Source organism: Delphinus delphis, chromosome 8, assembly GCF_949987515.2.
Source record: "Delphinus delphis chromosome 8, mDelDel1.2, whole genome shotgun sequence".
NCBI classification, from domain to species: Eukaryota; Metazoa; Chordata; class Mammalia; order Artiodactyla; family Delphinidae; genus Delphinus; species Delphinus delphis.
The window spans coordinates 7043907-7067098 of NC_082690.1; the positions used below are offsets into that span (position 1 = coordinate 7043907).

At 39.0% G+C, this 23192-nt stretch overlaps 1 protein-coding gene across 4 annotated transcripts in view; it reads left to right on the plus strand.

Moving 5' to 3' along the window:
• Nucleotides 1-23192, plus strand: part of ARHGAP32 (Rho GTPase activating protein 32) — a 264249-nt gene that overhangs the window by 202369 nt on the left and 38688 nt on the right. The window contains exon 1 of one of the 4 annotated variants that reach the window (XM_060017678.1): nt 7959-8155. The exons of the other annotated variants lie outside the window; for them this stretch is intronic. The gene's annotated coding sequence lies outside the window, so the exon portion shown is untranslated. Of the gene's footprint in view, nt 1-7958; nt 8156-23192 lie in introns of those variants that run through there. 4 annotated transcript variants of the gene reach the window in all.

Genomic DNA, 23192 nt, shown 5'->3' on the forward strand with positions numbered 1-23192 from the left:
ATAGAGTCCAGGAACAAACCTGTGTCCATATAGATGCTTGATTCATACACTGCAGAGCATTATGAAAAAGACAGCCATTTCAATAAAAGTTGCTAGGTCATGGAGAATTATAGATCTGTATATGAAAGGTAAAACAACAAGACTTAGAAGAGAATACTGTAGAATATCTTCATGACCTATTTTCATGATCTTGGGTTAGACATAAATCAGTAATAATAACTGAGAAGCTTAATCATTAAACTTAATTAAAGTTCAGAGTGTCATTGTAATATGCTATTAAGATAGTGAAAAAGGCAAATCACACAGTGAGAAAGATATTTGCAGTACATATATCTGACAAAGGTCACGTAACCAAAGTGTGTAAAGAATCAGTAAGAAAAGGACAGATAAACTGATTTTTTTAATTGAGTGAAAACTTGATCAGGTATTTCACAACAAATATCAAAATGCGGAATAAGCACATGACACGATGTTCCACATCATTAGTCTTTAGGGAAATGCAAGTAAAAACTTTATTAACTCACAAAAACACACCCACCAGAATGCTTAAAATTTAAGAGTAGTGATACCAAAAGTTGGCAAGGATGTAAACCTGTGGGAATTCTCATACACTGCCAGGGGAGCGTAATGCAGGACAAGCACTGTGTGGCACTGCCTACTAAGTTTGTCATGTATATACCTTGTGGCCCCGCAGTTCCGTTCTTAGGTATGTGTATAGAATGTTCATAGCAACCTTATTCCTGATTGTCAAAAAACTAAAGAACTCAAAAGTATATCCGTAGTGGAATGGATAAATAAAGGCATGTTCATTCAGTGGATTCTTCCACACCAATGAAAATGAAATGAGTTATGTCTGTGTGGAGCAACATGGATGAGTCTCACAAAAATAAATATGGAGTGGGAGAAGCCAGATTTACGCACGCACTTACACCGGGTACTTCCATATATATAAAGAGAGTTCAAAATCATACAGTTCAAGACTGTTCGGTGGTGATAAAGTTTGGACAGCGGTTTCATTTGGAGAGGAGAGTGAGTAGATGGGTAGGAGAGAGGATTCTGAAGTGCTGGTAATGTTCTGTTGACCCAGGTGGTGACTATACAGAAATGTAATGATGTGGAGCATCTTTTCATGTGCTTATTGGAGAAGTGTCTATTCAAGTCCTTTGTCATTTTTGAATTGGTCACTTTGCATTTTTTACCTCCTATCCAGGTAAATATTCCTTACAATATTGCTTTAATACACAAATGTTTGAAATTACTTTTTCAAAATAGATTTTATACTTCCATACTGTGAAATACTGTGCAACCCTCAAAAGGAATGAGGTAGAAGCCTATGTGCTAACCCAGGGGATTTTTTCTGTGATGTGTTGTTAAATGAAAAAGCAAATCACGCAACAGTATAATCCCATTGTAAACTCATAGAAGAGGATCAGGAAGGATACATACCTGACTGGAAAGCGGAATGAGATTGTAGCTATAACAAGAGACATTTCATTGTTTTCCTCTGCTCCTTTACAATGATCATATATTACTTTACATAGATTATAATCTACCCTTCACTCCACCCTGTCCAAATAGGTAATTTCTTAGGGTCTTAATGCAACCGCCCCATAAAATAGATATTTTGTGATAACAGATTTAATGCAGATGTTTTATTTAATGTATATACCTATGTGAAAAGCAGCTCAAAGAGGTGAGAGCACAGGCCGCAGCCTTGAATTTTCATCCCTGTGCCATGTGTTACTGTCCATATGCATGTCATTTGGCTTCTCTGATTTTAAATTTCCTCATCTAAGAAGTGAGGCAAGATTCTTCTAAAGATTAGAGATAAGGCATTTAAAGCCCCTGGATACTTAATAAGTATCAGCTGTTATTTTTTGTCGACTTATGTTTATTTACTATGTTATATCATTTAAATTCAGGAGTGTCTGAAACTAGGTCTATTTAGTTTATGTAGGTGCTTATTTAATATATTATTTGTTGGTATAAATCTATATGCAAATATTTCACAGTATACCACTGAAACAAGTGAATTGCAGTAGTTTTCATGGGACCATGGTGAGGAAAGGAGCTTCTCTGGATGGCCACTTGAATAGAGTTTGCATCACAGATTTTTGTCTGAATTTTTTTGTTAGCAGACGTAGAAGTAGCTGAGGCTTTCATTTTGGGGGAAGACTTAGTAATCAGATGTAATGCTGAGGAAATCCTTATAAGTAGTTTGTAAGGTAACACAGCCTGAATTTGTGGCATAATTTTGAAATTAAAAAGTCCTTGTGTTATCCTTTTAGGAAACTGGTCCTCTAGTATCTTGTGTTTTGTTGTTGTTGTTTTATTTGCAGTTTTGCCTAATTATAGTTTTTTTTTTTCTTTTGTTTTCATTTGTTTACTTCTGGATTATTTCCATTTTCTTTCTTTGAATGTCCAGCACTTTGCTCTTCTGTAACCATGTTTCCTGACATCACTTTAGTATGAGGTGACCACTCTATAGCAAGTAAAAAGGTTCAGGTTTTTACTTACCTGAAATGGAATGTTGTATTGAATATTCCTCCCATTGAACACATTACTTAATTACTCTGGAGGCAAATACCTTAAGAATCAGATATGAAAATCAGTACCCTAGGAGGCATTGATGTAAGACTTAAAAGAGTTCCAAAATGCTAGAATGCCCGGGTGGTTTTCTCTCGGAATACATGGTAAGGGATACATCAAGATAATACTTTCTCACTCTGCATCAGGGAAAAACAGAAAATTCATAACATCACATATTTGTAGTTGCCTTAGAGTTTTTGAATACTGTATTTTTGTTATTTAAATGGGAATTTGAATTTCGATACAGCCCTGCAGTGTACTAAGGATGCGGAATGTATTTCTGTCCCCCACACGCCGCTATTTTTTTTTTTGAATTTTATTTATTTTTTTATACAGCAGGTTCTTATTAGTTTTTTAACTAGTGGAGCAACTGAGCCTCAGAAAGCTCCACGCTGTGCCTGAGCTTTCAGAGCTGAACTTGCAGAAGTCTTCTGACCTCTCCTAGTAGCCACTGTCCACACCTAGGTAGCCCTGGCTGTGCGCCAGATGGATTACACTCATTTGCGATTGTTTAACTCAAAACCCAGAATTTTCCCATCATGGAACATTGAATAGAGGTAAAATTTATTGTTTTCTCTCTAAAAACGAATGTTTTGGTTTTATTACAACAAGAGTAAATAAAAATGTATTTCTGTATATGAACAGAAGAGATATTAGGGCAAAAGATGTGTTGAATGGAAGATGAAAAGAAGTGCTTATAGGAACCTACTTAATTTGCTAATTTTGTTTCAGCCATCATTCTTTCTAAGGCTTCTCTAATTAATTAAAATACATCTTTCCATAGTTCCTCATTACATATAAAACATACCTCCAGACTACTTTACTGTGTTGCTTCCGGCCATCTTCCTTTTCCGTTCTCCCGTTCTGCTCTCTCTCCCTGTGCTCACTGGGCTCTGTTTCTGTGTCCTCAGCACATACCACGTGGTGTCATAGCTTTCCCTCTGCTCCTACTGCACCGACTGTTCCTACAGTCTGAAATGCCCTCCTCCCCATTTTGCCCAGTTGAAATTTTCCTTGTATTTAGACTCAGGCCATAATCTTCTTGTCCATGAAAGTTTCCCTGACCATCTCTCCCCGGCCCATCTCTCCCGGGCCTGTCTCTCCCAGGCCCGTCTCTCCCTAGGCCTGTCTCTCTCTGGCCCATCTCTCCCAGGCCCATCTCTCCCGGGCCTGTCACTCCCAGGCCTGTCTCTCCCTGGCCCATTTCTCCCTGACCCGTCTCTCCCTGCCCTGTCTCTATCTAGGCCCATCTCTCCCTAGGCCCATCTCTTCCTAGGCCCATCTCTTCCTAGGCCTATCTCTCCCTGGCCCGTCTCTCCCTGACCCGTCTCTCCCTGCCCTGTCTCTATCTAGGCCCATCTCTCCCTAGGCCCATCTCTTCCTAGGCCCATCTCTCCCTGGCCCGTCTCTCCCTGACCCGTCTCTCCCTGGCCCGTCTCTCCCTGACCCGTCTCTCCCTGGCCCATCTCTCCCTGACCCGTCTCTCCTAGGCCCGTGTCCTGTTTGTCCTCAAGTCAGATCTAACAGCAGCTGTTCCACTTGCTCACGAAATTGCAGTCTCCTCACAATTGACAAGTGTGTCTCATTCATCCTTGTCTCCCCCACAGGATACGTGCACAGTGGATGCACAATTAATGCCTGTAGAGTTACTTTATCTTAATATTTACTACTAAAATAAAATTTTAGAATACAGCTTTTAATTTGTAATCCCTGACTTCAGAAAACCTCAGTGATTTCCCTTTGTGCCAGAATTATATACAAAATCTTTAGCCTAGAATTTAAGATGCTCCATAAATACTGAGAACTCACTTATCTTTGTAACCTGCTTTTTCCTTTTCTCCTCTCTGCTCAGCATCAGAGCATGTTTCCTTATTCTCCACTCATTTATACATTGGGTCTGCCCCTTTCCCTGCCTGTGACCTTTCTTCTGCCTGAGATGACTTACTCTGTTCTTCACGAAGGCTCCTTAAGCTGCTGCCTCACAAACTTGATTGTGCATTCAGTCTGCCTGAGAGAGAGAGTTAAAAACTGTAGACCATCATTCGTTAGGGTGGGGCCTGACATTCTTTATGTCTAAGAAACTCCCAGGTAATTCCATAATACTGGTCCTACAGACTATGTTTTGAATAACGAGGGACTACATTTCAGCCTACAGTAGCTATTCTTTGTGTCACTCACTTAGAAATAGTGTATGGCAATGAGTTATTTTGAATTTGATACTTCACTTTTTGTGTGTCTTTCTTCTTCACTTAGATTGTTTTGCTCGTGGATAGATATTCTATTTTATATTAATTTGTATCCTTTATACATAGTGTTTGTTTTAAACCGGTTGATTAATAATTATAAACAAGAATAATGTCCACTGTAATTATCAAAAATGTTTCCTAAACTCCCATTTATGTTTTAGCCAGTGCTAGGGGTGGGCTCGATCTAATCCTTGCCATAAATAAAGCAGCTTTTCCATTTCTGATCATTTCTGGTATTTGTTCATTCACTGATCAGACAATTATTGAGTGCATACCAAGTACTAGGGCTAAAATAGTGAACACAACAGACAAAAACATTGTTATTTTGTTGTTGGTACTTAAGTGGGATGAGAGGGAGAGAAAGAGGCGAACAAACACAATACGTATGTACTAAGGTAGGAAAGTGCTCTGGAGAAAAAGGAAGCCTAGAAGGGGGGTTGGCACAGGGGTTAGGAAGTACTGGATGTGGTTCGTGTGGGGTTGTAATTTCAAAGGAGGGTAGAGTGGTTGGGGACAGGCTCATTAGAAGGTAGCTTTTGAGCAGAGACTCGCAGGAGATGAGGAGTAGAGATACGCACGTTACCTGGGGGAAGAGCTTCCCAGAGAGGGAACTGCAAGTGTAAGGACACTGAGCGAGTGTGTGTCGGGGCTTGTTAAAGGATCAGTGGGAAGGCCAGTTTGACTGGAGCAGTGAGTGAGTCAAGACATAGGATGAGGTCTGGAGGTGAAAGGGCATCAGATTCTCCTTGGGGCTCCGGTGCCACTGTGTGGATTTTGGCTTTCATTTAAAATTAGATGGGAAGACGTTAGAAGGTTTTGAGCAGAGCTGTGTGACCTGCCTCACCTTACGTAAAGGATCCCCTTGCTTGCTGTGTTCAGGACAGGAGATGACGTGGGTGTACGCTGTGGTGATGAGCCCACCAAGAGATGTTGTTGACTCAGACCAGGAGGGTAGCTGTGGAAGGAGTGAGATGTGATCTAATTCTGGATATGTTTTTGGCCATGAAACTGGCAGAATTTACAGACGTACTGTCAAGGGTTTGAATAATTCAGGTAATTTTTATGACAGAATGATTGGAAGGTAGCCTTTGCCTTTCCAGTGAGTTGTCTTGTTGCCCCCGCTGCCCACACGGATACATCTTAGTCCTTCACAGGATAACCTCCTACAAGAGAAAAATAACAGGTGACCTCTCCTGTGCCATCAGCAGTCTTTAGAAGAGCATAATGCTTTTCAGTCAGCCATATTTTTTAACTTTTTATTCTGAAATAATTATAGTCTCAGAAGTTACCAAAATAGTACAGAGAGGCCCCATATACTCAAAACCCAGCTTCTCCCAGTTGTAACACCCTACATAACTATACTGTACATTATCAAAACCAGGAAATCGGCACTGTCGCAATGCAGGGAACTAGATTGACAGACCTCACTCCAGCTTCACCAGTGTTGGCACACACTCATTCTTACCTTGTGTTTTTATGCGGCACGGAGTGCAGCCTTTAGGTTACAGGTGGGGGTCATTTTGTCACTCTCCTGCACTCAGGCAAACTACCGTCGAATTTATTTATTCCTCTCTGTGCTCATGTGTTAAGTTGTACCGAGTATTCCCCCAAATGGCTTTTCTACAGCAGGGATTCCTCTTCCCCTTCCCCCTTCCTTCGCTCTCGCGTTCCTCTTTCCCTTGCCCTCCCTTGCTGTCTTCAGTGCTGAGGAGGGGGTAGAAGGAGGGGTGGCTTTGCTTTCTCCACCATGAATAAACTTTAAGAGCCTCATTTCCTATTCAACAAAATCCATAAATTCACAGCTGTTCCATTGGTAAAAATTAACATGTTTTGTTCCTGCCACACACTGGAGTTCTCTGTGGTCTTTCACATTGTGAAATCACATCAATTCATTGTTTTTCTTGTTGTGGCCTACCAGTTATCAACACTTCTTTATTCAGAGCTATGATCAGAAAGGAAGGAATGAATACATTTGATCGGTAGCAGATTTTGGCACTGTGCATGATAAATACTCCCTGGGTATCTTGAATTCAACAATTCCTACTTGTTTGACCTTGGCAATTGCTTAATCCTCCACCTTGGCTTCCTCATGTCTAGGATGGGAATAGTATTCGAATCAACTTCATAGGGTTATAATGAAGACTATCTGTAAAGTACTTAAAATCTGTCTGGCACGTGTAACATTATTTTATTTACTAAAAACAAATATGTGAACATGAATTTACATTGGTATTAGTAAAAAGTCATTTGGAACAGAAAATACGTTAATCTCTTCCAATTCATTTATTTCTTCAACTAATTCTAATTGGGTTAACACAGTGCAGTACTGTTATTAAGTATAAATAATGAATCTTTTCAATGTTTGTATAAGTAGAGCTACAATTTTAACACTGGGGCAGTGTATAAAGGAGGAGGTCATAATCAGGAAAATTTAATTCTGGATTTTTTTGGTATTGAAGTATAGTTGAATTATACTGTTGCACAATTCTGGATTTTTAATCCAAAAAAAACTTTTCAGGTTTTAAAACTTTTTATTTGCATATTAAAAAATTGTGCATTCCAATCTCAGAATTTTTCACACAGAGGCAGTATAAATTGATAATTTTTTTTGCCAGTCTAAGTAGAAAACAGTCACAGCTCATTATCAGCAAAGATATTCAAAGTCATGTTTTCCTAGCCTGTTGCTGCCAGTTTAATGACTCAGCCTTTTACAGACAATACTTCCTGCTTGATCAGTTACTTTTCTTATTTTATTTGGGCGTAAATACCATCATTTTTATAGGATACATTGTCTCCCATGTGGATAGCAAATATAAACAACTGAATAGTAAGTGACTTTTTAAAAAATTAAAGACTGAATATCAATTTCATAGTGGTGTTATTCTGAGCAGAAAATATGCACCTGTGTGAAGCTGGTGGGTGGAGTCATACTGGTAAAGCCTGTTCGGCAAGTGTGGTTGGGCTGGGGCAGTTCTCCTGCGCTGCAAAGCAGGATGTGCAGAGAGAGAGGATTAAGTTCCTCCAAGCAGCGCTCTCGCACACACAAGCTGCTCGGCTTGACTAAAGACCAGAAACAGGGCCAAGAAAACTGCTGAAAGCAGAAACAGGGCCCGAAAGCAGAGCTGGAACCTCAGAGTGCCGTGAAGCTTTGACTTGGAGTTATCCCGTGGTGGATAAGGTCTGAGCCAGTGTGATTATGATTCATTCGGCACACTTTTGCATGGAATGCTGAGCGGTGGTATCCTGTCGAATCTACTGCTAAGTGCAGTCATCTGGAGTAATTTTAATTGTTGATCCTAAAACTTGTGCCACAGCAAGAGGTAAGGACATCTCAATCAATTATTCAAATGTTTGACCCCAGCAATACTCAGAATATTTCACTGAGACTATTTTTATATTACATTTGGGCACATGCTTCCTTGGCTGCTTTTAGGTGAGTGGTTAATTATTTAGTTATCCAGAAAATTGAATAATTGAGCTTTAAGGTTTGTCATGTTTGTAGAGGGATGATCATTTTTTCAAGTAGATCGTACTACGTAGGTATTATCTCTTACTTTCCTAGTTTTAGGAAATACTCATTTTAAAATTTCAAATCAGCTTATTTCTTAATGCTTTCTAGACCTCAGGTTAAGGTACAAAAGTTTACGTGTTTAAAAGAACATACCTTTGTTTCATAAGCAACAAGTATATATCATGTTTAAAATTTTTTCCCTGCTGCGTAAATAGCATCTCAGTTATTGACTAATAGAAAATAGGCAGCACTGCTTTACCATAAAGAATTTGGTAGACTGTATAAAGAGACTGTTCAAATTAGCACAAAGAAGTAACCCTTCTGCACTTTTATCTTCAAGTATTGTTTTTCTTTTTTTCCCTCATTGGCATTAGTACGGATAACTGTCTCTATCCATGATATGTTGGTATTAACTCTTTTCTCCTCTTGCAGAGATTTTCTTACCATTAGGGTAGTATTCCATATTTATATGGTGCTTCTTCAGATCTTGGTTGTAAATGCTTTTCATTAAGATAACATGGAGACCACAATTTTCTCTGAATCACAGATTAGTCCTGTTAAGAAGCTGAACATTTTTCTTTCCTACTACTCTTTAAATAATATTGATATTTTAATTTTCAAAACCACAAATGGGGGAACCTCAGAATTTAGAGCTCTTTTTCACTGTCAACTTTTAAAGAGGCACTAGTTGCTCATATGATAATGGTTTGAGACTGTAACTTCTCTTTTTTTAACATATTATGTAGTACTTTATGATATTCAGTAGGAGAGAGCAGAAATCTAAAGTTTCTTAGGTTAAGTTTACACATAAGACAATTAGAGGGGGAAGAACTAGGAAGTGACCCTGTGTTTGTGTGCACCCTTCCTTAGTGATCTCAGCCCTGAATTTAGGAGGTACAACCAGATGTGATCAAACCTGGTTTGGAAAGCTGACTCAGGGTCTGATTAGCCTCGTACCGTGGAAGATTCTTCAAGTGTTCAGAGAAATTATAGTGGTGAAGTAACTCCTGTTTATTGACACTTGCAGAGTTAAGTGGTTGGCATATGTAATTTCATGTAAGCATTGTAGTAACCCCGAGTGATGGTATTGTTATAGTCATTCTCATTGTGTATTTGAGGGAATTGAGACTTAAATAGGTCATTTGCTCAAGACCTTGCAAATTGGGAAGTGATTAGAGAATGGATTCAAGCCCTTAGGTCTGTCTGACTGCAAGGCCCATGTTCTTATTTCTCATGCCAAAGGTCAGGTCTTTTGTAGGGCAGGCTTCTAAGACTTCTGCCTTTAAATAAAGGGTTCTTATTATCAGTTCTGTCTTCCTCAAATATGGAGCTTTGCCCCTCCAGCTCCTGCAAAAGAAAATGTTGGGGTGGGGAGTGGGGAGAAACAACCCACAAAAACAAACAAAACCCACCCTGATCGTATCAGTGTTCCACACCAAACTTCATAGCCTCATAAAGTGCAGAGGGTTATTTGACATCAAACTGAATATGATTACATTTTAATCTAATAAAAAAAGAAAGAAAGAATTTCAAGAAAAGTATTTTCACACTGTTAAGATTAAGGTTCTACATGTTCAGACTTCTAGAACTTTATCATGTTACTGAATTCCTAAGAATATGTAGTTATTGTAATTTATAAATAACTGTTCTCTTAAAATAGTACTAGTTTTTAAGCTTCACATCAAATAGTACTAGTTCATCCTGGAAAAATAAGAGCTTAGATCATTTAAAAATTCTTAGCAGAGAGGCTTCTATAGTCTTTTTATTATAACCCACTCTAGTATTAGAATCCTTTAGTGTCAGGAATTTATAGCCACCTCATGTTTCCTCCTACTCTCCTCTGCTAAAATGCAGATCTTTCTGTTCTGTATTTAGAAATGAAATTAGTCAGAGTCTTTTATATAACTAAAGGGGTAAAGTTAAAAAAAAATTCTTGCTTTGTTTTTGTACAGAGTTGAGGAACAAAACCAATCACATTTATTGTTTTAATTTATAATTTAAAATTTTAAAATAAAAATCAGTATCAGGGGCTTCCCTGGTGGTGTAGTGGTTGAGAATCCGTCTGCCGATGTGGGGGACACAGGTTCGAACCCCAGTCCGGGAAGATCCCACATGCCGCAGAGCAACTAAGCCCGTGTGCCACAACTACTGAGCCTGCGCTCTAGAGCCCATGAGCCACAACTGCTGAGCCCACGTGCCACAACTAGTGAAGCCCGCGCGCCTAGAGCCCGTGCTCCACCACAAGAGAAGCCACCGCAATGAGAAGCCCGTGCACTGCAACGAAGAGTAGCCCCCGCTCTCTGCAACTAGAGAAAAGCCCGTGCTCAGCAACGAAGACCCAATGCAGCCAAAAATAAATAAATAAATTTATTTTTTTTAAAAATCAATATCAGTTTTAGCAGGAAAAATGTAAAATTTACTTATATTACCCTAAAATCACATAAGCTAAATTTGAGCCTTCTTTTTCTTATTATTTTTTTAACATCTTTATTGGAGTATAATTGCTTTACAATGGTGTGTTAGTTTCTGCTTTATAACAAAGTGAATCAGCTATACGTATACATATATCCCCATATCTCCTCCCTCTTGCCTCTCCCTCCCACCCTCCCTAGCCCACCCCTCTAGGTGGTCACAAAGCCTTTATGTTCGTTTCTGAAATTCGTAGCTCTGAGAACAGTAAATGTATCATGTAAATAATGTCTTATTGTAACCTGATGCCCATTTTCCCAAGGGAACTATGATTTTTAAAGCTTCAACATAGCACGCCCATTGTGGTTTATCACTGTTGATGTCCTGCTCTAGCAAGAGCAACACCATGAGGTTGCTTTGGTTTCATTCTTAACCCTGAAAAAGAGACATTTTTATTCAAATACTCAAATATTTTAGTTGACCGCAGGCATGCTATTCCACGTAAGAGTTGTGTTGGATATTCTGAAGAAGCAATTTGTTGCCAGTTTTCTGCTTCTCTTTTTCCAGATGAATTGTTCGCATCTCCTCTGTGTCTGAAAAGCTCTTCTCTAAAATTTACTACAGATTTATTTTCTATATCTATTAGTGCCATCCATTTGCATTCCACTCAGTAATGCCTTTTGAAGTGCCTCCTCTTCTCTCTTATGAGTAAATGGAAGCCTATTTGACTTATGTAACTGTTAGTAGCTTTACAAATTTTCAAACAAGAGCCATTACTGTCAGTGCTATTTTAAATTCAGTATTGCACGTACATGACATTTCTCAAATACCTGGTTTCCTCCCTTTGAGGTTGGAATGTACAGATATCAAAATTGTTACAGTCATCCACATTCCAGAACCTCATCCCTGGGCTGGCCCCAGATATTACCCTGGCAGCTGTTACACACATCAGTTAAAGAGCTGTGCTTTTTCTCTTACTTCTGAAATTGTTTATAACATATTGATCAAAAATGATTCTCTACTTTCTTATTCCATAATAACTTCAACAGTACGTTAAGATTTAATACTCAAGCTTATCTACATATTTTCTTTGACATCTACATATTTTCTTTGACATCTACTTTGGGATGGGTGGGGGGGCATCAGTGAAACTCAAGGCTGAAACTGCTTTATTCCTGCTTTAAAAATTAGAAGAAAACTCAGTAGTTCCTAGAGAGACAGTGAGGATTTTGCATTTTGAGTATCAACCTGGTAGAATATAAGTTTTCAGAAATTCAGAACGTATAGATACTATTTACCTTTTTTTCTCTTACTACAGTGCATTCCTGAAACATAGTTCAAAAATTAATCTTTAGAAAGTATATGACACTTTCTAGTAAAAGCAGTATTATAAATGGCCATTGTAGTGTTCACCAGGGACTTGCTAGCAAATAAATCAAAGAAACAATAGTGTATCATGTATTATGATATTACTGGAATTTCTGTATTTTCCTTCAGTTTTCATTGGAGATCTGGTTTAGGATTCAGTCTTTTTCTTCATCTTGCCTTTTTTAGCACTGGGAAGAGGCCAGTGAGTGGAGCCAGGGAAAGGGCAGATCTAGCAAGATAGACCAGAAGTTTTACAGAGAGAAAAATAGAGTCAGTGACAGAGTTTCTTAGATATGTCCTTACTCCATCAAATAAAAACCTACTCTGAGTTTGGTTTGCAAGAAACTCTTTAACTCTGATTTGGATGGTGTTTTTTGTAAGACTAAAAAAACACATCATCGGGCTTCCCTGGTGGCGCAGTGGTTGAGAGTCCGCCTGCCGATGCAGGGGACGCGGGTTCGTGCCCCGGTCCGGGAGGATCCCACATGCCACAGAACGGCTGGGCCCGTGAGCCGTGGCCGCTGAGCCTGCGCGTCCGGAGCCTGTGCTCCGCAACGGGAGAGGCCGCAGAAGTGAGAGGCCTGCATACTGCAAAAACAAAACAAACAAACAAACAAAACACATCATCAGAATCATTCATGTGTATTTTCAGTCATTGGCTTAAAGAACTCCCTTTACATCATTATTCATCCTTTTGCTTTATTTATGTTAAAGCTCTTCTATATTATGAAAAAGGAAAAGTTATCAAAGGTTCTATATTTCAGTTACTGGAAAAAGTGTTTTTAGTTCAGTTGGTTTAATATTTGAGTAACATATAATCTTGCTCATATAGAAATTTTTCTTTAAAAGTTTGTCAAATTACTACTCTAGTGAATCAGTTTAATTTCTAAGTCCTTTTATTTTCAAATAAAAGCTTTGTTGGTTTAGTTTAAAAGTAATTTAACTGATATACTCAAGGCTATAAACTAAGTAAATATTATATCATATTTTTCCCAGCATGAGTGCTGACTAAACTGGTTCAAAAGCTGTGTTTCTGAGTTGCTGACAGATCCTTTCAGGACATGCTAAAAATAAGTTAATTTTGGCATCTCTTCCCAATATCCCTTTTAATAAATTTGAAAATGCTGAGTAACACAGTTCACTTCAGCTCTTTGATTAAGAATGTAAATATAAATCTATGTCGTATTTCTTTGCTGCTATTTAAGGCATCAGCAACCTATTACAGTTTTCCTGTTTTTAGAATTCTTTGTCTATACTTGTACCCTGTAGAATTTTATGTTTGTGTTCTTTTATTGAAAGACACTTCTAATATGTTTGCAGAATCCCTGTGTTTTTTACAGTTTCTAAGAGGGACTCTTGCCTTGGCTTAAGGCTTTAGTTTTTTAAGTTGCCACTTACCTTCTCCAGTCTTTCGTACTCATTTACATCCCTGCAATGGATACAGGGCAAGTAGGAGTAAAGGAGATTTACCACATGAGTATAAAAGCAAGACTTTAAAAGTGCATCTAGGGCTTCCCTGGTGGCGCAGTTGTTGAGAGTCCGCCTGCCGATGCAGGGGACATGGGTTCGTGCCCCGGTTCGGGAAGATCCCACATGCCGCGGAGCGGCTGGGCCCGTGAGCCATGGCCACTGAGCCTGCGCGTCCGGAGCCTGTGCTCCACAACGGGAGAGGCCACAACAGTGAGAGGCCCGCGTACCGCAAAAAAAAAAAAAAAAAAAGTGCATCTAGTTTGTCACGTTCAAAACTTAAAAACTAAACAAAACAAACTAAATGATTATCTTAATAGATACAGAGAAATCATTTGATAAAGGTCAATACTTGTTCATTTTATGTATCTTGGCAATTAACAATAGGGGGTTTTTTAAATTTATTTTAGGTTTCTACCCAAAAACCCAAGAAAATTTTATTCTTAATGGTGAGACATAAGAAACAATCTATTTGAAGTCAAGAACAAGATCATCATTTATTCAAGGTTCAGTGAAACTAGACAAAAAGACATGGAAGGGATAAATATGTACTATTTGTAGATGACTGTCTTCAAATCCAGAAGAATCTACTGTCAAATTATTAGAAGTATTAACAGAGTTGAGCAAGGTTGCTGAATGAAAGATAAATAATACAGTGACAACAGAGTACCTAATATTTATTAAGGTTTTTTTTCCCTATCCAGCAGAAAAAAAGTGCTTTATATTTAATTCTCACAGCAATCCTATTAGGTAATTACTGTTTTTAACTTTTTCATAGATGAGGAAAATGAGGTCTGAGAATTAGGTACCTTGTCCACAGTCATACAGCTAGAAGTCACAGAGGCATGATTGGAACCTCAGTAGTCTGTCACACCATGCTAATTGTGTTTCTATATACCAGTAATAAATTATTAGAAACTCTCATTTAGAAAATAGTACCATTTACAATAGCAATGAAAATCATAAGTTTCCTAAGAATAGCTATAACAAAAGTAAGTAAGACCTTTATGGAGAAAGACTAGAAAAACTTACTGAAGGACATAAAAGAATCTTAAATACATGGAGAGATATACTGTCTTCATGGTCAGGAAGGCTCAATATTGAAAAGAAGTCAGTTTTCCTCTAAAATAATCTGTAATTCAATGCAGCTTCAATCGAATTCCCCAAAGTTTTTTTCCTCCTGTAATTAGAGAAGCAGATGCTAAAATTTATATGAAAGAGTAAAGGGCTAAAAATGTAAAGGCAGGACCTCCCTGGTGGCGCAGTGGTTGAGAGTCCGCCTGCCGATGCAGGGGACATGGGTTCATGCCCCGGTTCGGGAAGATCCCACATGCTGCAGAGCGGCTGGGCCCGTGAGCCACGGCCACTGAGCCTGCACGTCCGGAGCCTGTGCTCCACAACGGGAGAGGCCACAACAGTGAGAGGCCCGTGTACTGCAAAACAAAACAAAAAATGTAAAGGCAGTTTTGAAGAATAAGTGGAGGGACTTATTTTTCCAGGTATTAAGACCTATAAAATGCTAGAAATTAAGAAAGTGAGGAATTGATGAAGAGAGACTGGTAGGATTGAGAGAACACAGAAACAGACCCCTCACATACTATACACATTTTTCATGTAAGAATTAACCTTACAAATCAATGGAGAAAGAATTATCCAGTAAAAGGTGATGAAATAATTGGTTGTGCGTAAAGAAAAAAGTAGTGTGATCACATCTCTGCCTCATCCTAAACATACAAAAAAGTTCAAAGGCAATTAAAAACCTTCAAGTGAAAAAGGTTTAGGAAATAAAAGCTTTAAAAGAAATAAGACAGTATGTTTATGACCTTGGGTAGGGAAAGGTATCTTAAAGCATGGAAACCATACACAAAGACGTGATTAGAAATTTAGACAAGATAAGCCAAAGACTGGGAGAACATGTTTGTAACATAAGTAACTGACAGGGGACTCGTTTCCCGATTATATAAAGATTCTTGCCCATCAGTAAGAAAAAGACAACCAAATAGTAAAATGGGCCAAGGATGTGAACAGTTATTTCACTGAAGAGAAAGACTGAATGACCAATGAACATGAAACAATGCCTAATCTCATTAGCAAGCACAGAAGTGCACTTTAAAGTGGAATAATAATACTGATCAGATTGATAGAAATGAAAAAGTCTGACAGAACTGAATAGGACAGAGAAATGAAGAGTGGAATCCTGAAGTACACCCTATGGGAAGGTTATGTTGGTAAATCATTTTAGAGAATATTCTAGCAGAGTTGAAATAGGGTTGAAAAGTACATACTCTACAGCCCAGTTGTCCTAGTCTTCAGCATGAGTGCCAGAGAAATTCTCTCAGCTGTGCCAGGAGACACCAGATTGCTCAGTGCAGTACTGATTGTAATAACAAAAACTTCAGAACTCTCTGAATGACAGTCAACAGAATGGGAGTACAGCTGTAGTATATACTTGCAGGGGAATACTAGAATGCAATTAAAAGGGATATACTGAGCCACAGTTATATATTCTCAAAATAGATAACTTTGAGGAAGGTTTGGTATAGTATGATTCCATTTCTACAAATTTTAAAAACATGCAAAATGATAATATATATTGCTTATGGCTGTATACATGTACAGCTAAAGTATAAAAACATGCATGGAAATGATGACATAAATCGCAGCAATATCTTTTTGGATCCATCACCTAAAGTAATGGAAATAAAAACAAAAATAAACAAATGGGACCTGATTAAACTGAAAAGCTTTTTTGCACAGCAAAGGAAACCATAAGCAAAATCAAAGACAACCTACAGAATGGGAGAAAATATTTGTTGTTTTTGTTTATATGTATCTGGTAGGTTGGTTGCATTTCCCTGCCTTGGAGAAGTGGCCTTTTGTAGGAGGTGTCCTTGGCGTCCCAGCAGCGAACTCCCCTCTCATCACCAGAGCTTTGTGCTGGGCTTGGGTCACAAGAGGCTGACTGTGGAACCCTGTGGGGGCCTGGGGCTAGTGCTGGCTCACTGGGGGGCAGAGTCAGGGTTCAGGAGATCCCGGGGCTGTTGCCTGCCCACTGGTGAGTGAAGCCAGGTCTTGGGACTAGTGCTGGCCTCCTGTAGGGCAGGGCTGGGTCCTGGGTTCTGGCTGCAGAGCCCAGGGGTCCTAGGGCTGGTATCAGATGGCTGGTGAGTAGCGCTGCTTCCTGGCGCCCTTGGCTGTGGAGGCTGGGATGTCCCAGAACTTGTGTTAGCTGGCTGGAGGATGAGGCCAAGGCCCAGAGGATGCTGGGCCTGCTGCCTGCCTTCTGATGGTTGGAGCTGGGTCCCAGGGTCTCTTTCTGGAGGTCCCTGGGGGTCCCAGGTTTATTGTCTGTGCACTGTTGTGTGAGACCGGGTCCTGGATCCTCTGGTGGGCCTGGCTGTGTCTAGGGGCGGCTGTGGGCTTTGGGAGCCTTAAGCAGCCTGTCTGTTGGTGGGTGAGGCTGTTTCTACACCCAGTTAGTTGCTTGGCCTGTTGCGCCCCGGCACTGGCGCCTATAGGCTGATGGGTTGGGGGCTGGGCTGGGTCCTGAGGCCGATAAGCTAGAGGGAGGATTCCAGAATGGTGCTTGCCAGGACCAGTGTCCACATGGTAGACCGGACTCCTTAAAAATGGCTACCACCTGTTTCTGTGTCCCCAGGGGAGCTGCAGTTGCTCGCTGCCTCGGAGAGACTCTCCAAGATCAGCAGGCTGGTCTGACCCAGGCTCCTTTCAAATCACTGCTTCTGCCCTGGCTCCCGGAGTGTGTGAGATTATGTGTGCCCTTTAAGAGTGGAGTCTCTATATCCCCCAACCCTCCGGGACTCCCGAAAGTAAGCTCTGGTGACCTTCAAAGCCAAATGCTCTGGGGACTTGTTTTCCTGGTGCAGGACTCCTGAGCTGGGGAGCCCAGCATGAGGCTTGGACCCCTCACTTCTTTGGTAGAAGCTCTGTAGTTATTACTAGTCTCCTGCTGTGGTTCATCCACCCTGAAGGTTTGACTGTATTGCAACTCCACCCCTCCTACCTGTCTCGTTGTGGTTCTTTTTTTATATCTTTAGTTGTAGAAGATCCTTTCTGGTAGGTTCTGGTCTTTTTCATCGATGATCGTTCTGCAAATAGTTGTAATTCTGGGGAGCCCGTGAGAGGAGGCGAGCTCAGAGTCTTTCTACACCATCTTGGCTGATCTTGAAGAGCAGAATTTTTTTTAGAAAACTAGTCTGTGGATATAATAACAAAGTAAGGGAAAAATCAATTTGACATTGCTTAGAGAAAAGTCCTTTCTCCATATCTATTGGTATGAATATATATGTTGTTGTGCGTTAAATGAAAGCAAGTTTATGGAATTTTGTATTAAAATTTGAATCTTTTCATATTTATTTAACATAAAATATTTCAAAGTATGCAACAGAGACAGAATTTGAGAGGTTATAAAGACCCTTAAATATCCCAGAGTCCAGTTGCCTGTATTTCTATTCCAGTCTCTTAAATTTCCATCAAATGGTCATCTAATCTATGTTTGTAAAAATTTGAGCAAAAGGCAGGACATTGTGTTCAATTGTGAAAATCCATTGGACATGTAAACCTTACACTCATACTTTATTATACCTTAGGTTAACCAAGATAATCTCCTCAGGTATTATGCATCCCACCTCTACCCTCTCACTCTGTCTGCTTGGCCATATGAATTCATTACAGATCTTAGAACTTGATGCATATAATCAAATAAACCCAATGCCAAGGCTCTTATCTCACACAAATCATCTTCCTTTAATTTAATTTACTGAGAAATTACTTCAAGGCCAGACTTCTCTCACGTCAGTCTAGAAGATTTCTAAGACCCAATTTAGAGAACTCTGAATTTAAGTGAAGTATTATGAGAAAAGGAGAATTCTTAGGATTTGCTGGAGAACTACTATACTTGTGTAGTTAGAAACTCCTGGTGCCCTGCCTCTCCATGTCAAGGTTCACCGTGCCCCTATAAACTGGTTGTTGGTATCATAAAGATTTACCTTGGAGATAGTAAGTTGTGTGTCATACTGCTAAAGCTTTTAACTACTGGAAGAACTGGTCTGGTTGCGTTTGTGTCAAGTTTGAAGCAATTGCAAGCATGAAATCTTGTCTAAATGATATGGAAGAAGGTAGCCTTGTGGCACATGTTGCATTTTAACCCTAGAGTAGGGAATTTGAATACACAGTGGTATGATTTGCTTTTGTCTAAGTACTGTTTTGTGTTGTATTTTTTATCTGTGGAAATGTCTGTTATCATTTTCATTTCTCTGATCCACCATATTTGGTGGACCTTAACCCTAACACACTTTACACTGTGTTCCAAGGTTCCTTTGCTGAAGTGGGTTTATAGGCACTTACCTGTCTAAAGCCAGTCCCCCACTCTCCCTTCCTCAGGAGAAGTCTCCTGATTTCATTGACAGTATTCCGTACTCTGTTCCTCGAAAGGTAGTTTTACTGAGGAGTTTACTAGTTTGTTATAAGAAAATGGGTGGGGGCAGTGTAGTGTCCAAAAGCGATTTTATTGTCTAAGAAATGGGAAGAAAATATTAAGTGAAGAAAAAATTAATATGAAGAGACATTTATATTCGGAAGTGTTGTTAGATCTTCAAATTTGGAACTAAATTGAGTATTTTTATTAGTTTAAATTTCCAGTGCAATGAAATTTGTCTATCTCAATAGGTAATTGATTATTTAATTATGGATGCCAGAGTTTTTCACCATAAGTATCTCTAAATTGGAATGCCAGTTGTAATAACAATAGCAGCAACACTAAAATTGTGTAGAACATAGTTCAATCTTTCTTTGAAGACTTAGAAATTATTTAAGATTGCATGTCTAGTCACCATTATGAATATTAGTTATTTTGGTATCTCACATTGGGATATAGGTTGGCAGGAAGAGACCACACCCACCCCTCATTCCCATTACAAGTTTAGGTTTAAAGTTCCCAATTTATTTAGTAGTGTTTTTAGAAAGGTGACAGAAGCCGCGTGGCCACGCCGAGTAGAAGCCAGGTTATGCGCATATCAGCACAATTTCCCAGAACCCACAAGTGCCAGATGGGGGCACAGAGTTGCTAATGACACTCTCCACTGGTCTTAATTTTGTGTCATACTGCAAGCTCCTACTTGAGTCTCATGTCATTATTTAGGAAAAATAAATATGAATGGTCTTTACCCTACAGGAAAAGATAGCCAGCTTTCCTTCTTCTTGAGCCAAACTTAGAACACCAAAGACAGTCAAAGCTACCAGGTGTCCTGGAAAGTCCAGTTCTACCCAGGTTGCCCTCTGACTAATGTAATTTTATTGTGTATGAGAGTTTGGTTGGAGGAGCATGAATACAAATCTATTTCCTTAACAGTTATCGCTGAATTGTGAACGTATTTCCTGGTTAATATATAATTAATTTCAATCAGTAATTCGAGATACGATACTGCCAACTGATGTGAAAGAAATAAACCTATTGCTCTCTACTTGCAGAGAGCCCAGTTCAATATGGCAAACTATCATGGCAGGTTTTTTTAATGCTCTCGCTCCATTTAGGCTGAAAATCGTCACTCCCTTCCTTCTTTTCTTCTGGGGAGTATTTTAAGAAGTCATAGTCGTTCTTCATGATATTCAAATCTTTATGACGTCCCAAAGCTGGCCAGTGGGAGTCCACTCAACTCAGTTCTTTTGACATGGCTCCTGATGGGTGTGGGTGCTTCCCCTGCTTTCTGTCTCAAAAAAATATCGCAGTCTCACCTTGTGCTTGCTTGCTATCAACTTGCAAACAGGCATTTCTCCAAGGAGTCCTGGTTTATTTTGTTAGGGAATGATATTTAGAAATCCAGATCTGAGACTAAAGGCGTTCATGCAACTGGAATGTCATTGTTTCTAAGCCTTTTCAGTAGCTAGAGCTTAGGGAAAATGTGTATATATTTTAATTTTGAGTTCATGTTCACATTTCCAACTCATAGCTAACATTAGGGATATTTTTTCTTAAATTCCTTTATTTTATTATTGTATCTGCTTTCTCTCACACAGTTGAAAGAAGTTAAATATTACTTGGTAGTTGTTTCGTCCCTAGAATATATCCCGGTAATCATGTGCAGTTAGTTTATTGTTGACAAGGCATTTAAAATATTTTCTCTCTGTTGACAGTATTACCAATTTGATATATCATTAGATACGTTTCTTAGGTTATTTCCAATCTTAGGATTTGCTTTTTTAACTTTCTAAATTTATATTTGAACGTGTAGAAAGAACATTAACATAATTCAGAAGTCAAACTACATAAAAAGGTATATTCAGAACAGTCTCATTTTTTATCCCCACCCATTTTTTTTACCCATTATTATTCATTTCTGGTTTATCCTTCCAGTATTTCTCTTTGCAAAACTAAGCTCTTATGTACACACATACATGTGTTTGTTATATATTATGAATTTATGCGTGTGTGATGTATTTATTCCATATCCTTTCTTATGCTAAATATACTGTTCTCTACCTTCCTTTTTGACTTAATATATTCTGGGGATTGCTTCATATCAATAGGTAGAGATCCTCTTTTAAAAAAAACAAAAGCCAAACAGCAGTCCTCTGCACAGATGTATCCATTAATATTCAATCAGTTTGCTGTTAATGCACATTTAGGTTTCTAATACACCTATCGGGTTATTTTTAAAGTAACCTTTCTAAAGTGTTTAAACTCTTCAGTGTGTTTTCATTGCATAAAATCCAGACTCTGTATTATGGCCCCTAGTGCTGGCCTTTACCTACCTCTTCAGCCTCATTTCACACAGTCTTCCTTGTTCACTACACTTGCATCTTCCAGTTCATACATGACTTCCTCAGACCTTCCCTGACCACCTTATCAAGGCATTGGGCTGGCCAAAAGGTTTGTTCAGTTTTTTCCATAAGATGGCTTTAGTAGCGCTTAGTTGTCTTTAACTTCATTCGAAACAATTTTGTTAGATTGTATTGTGACAGCTGTCATATCAGCGTGCATTTAAAAAAAACTTATCAAAATTGGTGAATTTTTGTGTAGCCATTTTAATATTGAAGATGGAAGAAAAAAAGTGACACTCTCGGCATATTATGCTTTATTATTTCAAGAAAGGTAAAAACGCAACCGAAATGCAAAAAAAGATTTGTGCAGTGTATGGAGAAGGTGCTGTGACTGATCGAACGTGTCAGAAGTGGTTTGCGAAGTTTTATGCTGGAGATTTCTCTCTGGACAATGCTCCACAGTCGGGTAGACCAGTTGAAGTTGATAGTGATCAAATCGAGACATTAAATCAAATCGAGACATTAATTGAGAACAATCAACGTTATACCACTCGGGAAGTAGCTGACATACTCAAAATATTCAAATCAAGTGCTGAAAATCATTTGTATTAGCTTCGTTATGTTAATTGCTTTGATGTGTTGGGTTCCACATAAGTTAAGTGAATAAAAACCTTGACCGTATTTCTGCATGTGATTCTCTACTTAAACATAATGAAAACGTTCCATTTTTAAAACAAATTGTGATGGGCCATGAAAAGTGGATACTGTACCATAATGTGGAACGGAAGAGATCGTGGGGCCAGTGAAATGAACCATCACCAACCACACCAAAGGCCAGTCTTCATCCAAAGAAGGTGATGTTATGTATATGGTGGGATTGGAAGGGAGTCCTCTATTATGAGCTCCTTCCAGAAAAGGAAACTATTCATTCCAACAGGTCTAATTAGTACTGCTCCCGATTAGACCAACTGAAAGTAGCACTCGACAAAGAGCGTCCAGAATTAGTCAACAGAAAATGCATAATCTTCCATCAGGGTAATGCAAGACCACATGTCTCTTTGATGACCATGCAAAAACCATTACAGCTTGGCTGGGAAGTTCTGATTCATCTGCTCTATTCACTAGACATTGCTCCTTTGGATTTCCATTTATTTCGGTCTTTACAAAATTCTCTTAATGGGAAAAATTTCAATTCCCTGGAAGACTATAAAAGGTACCTGGAACAGTTCTTTGCTCAAAAAGATAAAAGATTTTGGGAAGATGGAATTATGAAGTTGCCTGAAAAATGGCAGAAGGTAGTAGAACAAAACGGTGAATATGTTTTTCAACAAAGTTCTTGGTGAAGGTGAAAAATGTGTCTTTTATTTTTACTTAAAAACCAAAGGAACTTTTTGGCCCACCCAATAGTTTCTTTTTCTCATCACTATTACTGCACTCTGTTTATTTCCTACTAGCAGTTAAGAGCAATCTGAAATTACCTTGCTATCTTAATTTAGGCTGTATCATATAGTGGCTAAGAACTTGGGTTTTGAGCTAGACCATCTGACTTTTAATCCTGGTTCCATGACCTTAGACATGTTACTTAGCACTCTGTGCCTGAGTTTCTTCCTCTAAAAAGGGGGTCATAATAGTATTTTCCTTATAGGATCCTATGAGAAATGAATGGTTAATAAATATAAACACTTACGCAGTTGTTGGCACGTAACTAAGCATAAAATAAATGCCGGCTATATGGGTATTATTATTTGTTCATTCCTTCTCTCCTCAGTAAGCTCTGACAGCAAGAGCTTGTCTCACTTGTTGCCCACTGTACTCTCAGTTCC